The sequence below is a fragment of the Tiliqua scincoides genome, chromosome 3 (assembly GCF_035046505.1).
Source record: "Tiliqua scincoides isolate rTilSci1 chromosome 3, rTilSci1.hap2, whole genome shotgun sequence".
Lineage (NCBI taxonomy): Eukaryota > Metazoa > Chordata > Lepidosauria > Squamata > Scincidae > Tiliqua > Tiliqua scincoides.
The window spans coordinates 49,295,304-49,298,651 of NC_089823.1; the positions used below are offsets into that span (position 1 = coordinate 49,295,304).

At 44.0% G+C, this 3,348-nt stretch overlaps 1 pseudogene; it reads left to right on the forward strand.

Annotated features, from left to right (window-relative positions):
* Nucleotides 1-2,556: 2,556 nt before the first annotated feature.
* On the forward strand, nt 2,557-2,673 carry LOC136647160 (5S ribosomal RNA; annotated as a pseudogene).
* Nucleotides 2,674-3,348: the final 675 nt, after the last annotated feature.

Below are 3,348 nucleotides of genomic sequence, written 5' to 3' on the forward strand. Positions count from 1 at the left end.
TTGAAACTAATGGAGAGGATATTGCCCCCGTAGTGCACCCAAGCAAAGCCGTGTCCACAGGCGTTCCAAGTGAAGTCACTCATTAGCACATCATTAGCACACACCATGACTGAGCAGCGGGTCCCGGGGATGCTGCTATTGCACAGCACCTTCACAGTGACTTTGCAGTTACTGCTGAGTTGCATATGCATTAATAAGGTACTAATGAGGTACTTTGCCAGGAGTCCAGTAAACTGCCCATTTGCCACTCTTTACAGGGACAAGTGCAAAAGCCATTATGAGAGCAGGAGGAAGTCATTCTGGTCTTTGCTTTGTTGAATTAAAAAAGGGAAGTGGTGTTTTTTTTTTTAACCCACTCTTAATATGCTGTCATTTTTTTTAAACTCAGGATGATATAACACCTTAAAATAAAATCCGCATATCTCTCATGGAAGGAGCAGTCAATTTGCAAATAAACCTTGATGGAAGCAGGCAAAAAAAAAAAAAGTTTCCTGCAAAGTAAATTTGTGCAGGGGGGAGAAAACTCACATTGCCTGATTCACTTGCTATGCACATAAGCATATTGGGAATTAAATTCTATACCTCAAGAATCCATCTGAGTGAAGGAGAGATTAGTCCTATGGAGGGAAGAGGATAAAAATTGATTCAAGGTTGACCACCTCAAAAGTTCAGAAATATCATCAGCTCTGTCTTCCTCCTTTAAAATAACTTCTACAAATTGGTTTCTTAATCATGGCAGTTTTGAAAGGGATAATCTAGTTTCTTATTTTGCTTTAGGTCCTGAGCTCTTGAAATGTTTCTTTCTCACAATCAGAGGAGTTTCAGGGTCATGAAGATGGCACATGTAGTATGTTAATTCCAATCAAAGTGAGGCTGGTGTGCAAGACGGCAGAGGCAATTATGAACTTTGTCTCACTCTCAGAATATTAATGCAAAACCAAGCCAGGGCCATGGTGGTTGAACCTGAAATAAAGCTCCTGAACTCCAGACCTGCAATAGAGTGATTCCAGACTGAAATAAAGCTCCTGAACTTACTTCCGGGCCAGTGCCACTGTGTCTTAGAGCGTTTGATGTGTTTGGTCCCTGTGTGTGTCTATGCACGGGATTCCCCCCATAGCTTCACGCATTGTGGTTTCCATCCTCTTTGTTCCTCTCTCCTTCTGTATCAACAGCAGCTGCACAGTCACAAGGAAGCTACAGATACAGTCGAAACTTCAGCCTCTTGGCTTAATTTCAGTGGGCCTTTGTACACAGACAGCCCCTGGGAAGGAACCAATTGGTGGAATTTAGAGTGCAGGAAGAGGAAGTGCCTTGTGAATCAGCAGGTCTTCTTGCTCCGTCCATCAGCTGCATCCCAGGGATCTTCTTTGTGCAGGGAGTCCCCGAGCAAGTCCAAAAATCTAGTCACCTGTTCAACTGAGACCCCTGGCTGCCCTCTGCCCACATCCCTGGTTCTGTTACCAAAGTTGGAGTAGAGGACTACAGTAAGAGTGAGATGCCTGAACCAGAGCAGCAGGAGCGAGGACGTATGACTATGTTGATCAGGTAAATGCTTCAAGCTAGGCTCCTAGCATTTGTGCCAGGTTTCTTTCTGCCTGCTTACAACAGGGGCTAATGTTGTAATGTTGTACACTGCTCCTTCCTGGATCTGAAGATGACTCTGAAGTCTCAGCATCGCAAATCCCAGGGGATCATGAAGACCTTAGACTCTGGTCTTAAGAGTCCTGGTTAAAGCCCAAGAAGGTTGAGACAAGCTACACATGACTTTAAAGATCATTGTGGTTCCATGTTTTTTCCATTATTATGTTTTCTTTGGCTTAAAAATAGAAGCTGCTGGCAGGGGAGGCTAATCTCAATCTGTACTGTGGCATGGGGGGGGGAAGAGGGGATATAACCCTTTCCACCTGTGCCATGGACATGATGACAATTCTGTTCCAGAAGCTTCTATTTATCCAGGCACCAATCAGAAGGTGCAGAGCAGCTTTAGCACAGTCAACCCTCCCATGCTGTGGGGGATCTGGATCCTCTCCACAACTGCTATTAAGAAAAGAAGAAAGGACAACAACATATTTAAAGACCATCCTGTTTAGTCCTCTGAAAATACCAGGGCAAAAAAAAAAAAAAAAATACATTCATTGTGACACTTTTATATAGAAATTTCAAATAGCTACGGCAATATTGGATGAAGCAGGTTCTATAACAGCGTTAGAAGATGGAAACGGTAGAGCTAAAACTTCATCAAAGTGAGTAGTACTGAAGCATTATTTGAAAATGTAATGGAAATAGCTGATGCCTGTGGACTGTTAATGATGGGGATATTCAGTAATCCTGTTTCACTGGATGAATAATACAGAAAGATGTTGACTGTTAGAAAATGTCTTGGCACATTCTTGGAGTGACATCCTGTTTCATATGGCTGAATGAGCAACTAGGCTAGTTTGGATTTGGTTGCCATGTAGACAAAAGAACTGGTGTTGAATGCAAACATGGGGAAAGTGCTAAGGGAGAAGATGACTTGAAATGCAATGGTGATCCCAGCAAGTGGGATGAGACAGGGCCAGCAACTGTTACCCTGCGCATGTCCGATCTCGTCTGATCTCGGAAGCTAAGCAGGGTCAGGCCTGGTTAGTACTTGGATGGGAGACCGCCTGGGAATACTGGGTGCTGTAGGCTTATACCATAGTCTTTCGAGACTGAAGGTTGCCAACCAAAAGTCCACCCATGAAGTGGGGTGAAGCAGCTACTTCAGGTAGTGGGTTGGGAAAAGGTGGCGAACTGATGAGGAGTGCCCCACACCTGCCTCTGCCTCTTCTAGCTTGCTGCCCACTGAGTTGCTTCGCCCTGCACGCAGATCCTCTTCTTGCTGCCTGTGGGTGTGAGTAGAATCAGGGCAGTGGTGACCCACCACTTCCTCTAGTGCTGCTCCCATAAGCTAGCATGGCAGTAGTACTGGTGAAAGAAGCAGTAAGTGGCTGCAAAGATGTTTTGTCAGAGAAATGGCCCAGTGACTATTTTGTGATCCTGAAATGGCCTATTCTCGGTGTGTGTTTTTTAATGTGTGTATTTTGTATCACAGGATTGTAAAATTTGTTCAGCCTTTGTGCAACAGGAAACTGATTAGGAGAGAGAGAGAGAGAAGAGAAAAAAATTGTACTGGTCAGCTACAGGTGCCTCTCCCAAGACTATGCCCCTTCATCTTGAATGATTTGTGCAAACTTAGCAACCAGCTTATATCAGGCTATGCTAAGAGTAAAGTTTCAGGGATCCCATGACTTTTGGAAATGACTTATCTATAGGGAACAGGAAATTTGCCATGTTTGGTGCCATGTTATTTATGAATATGTAACA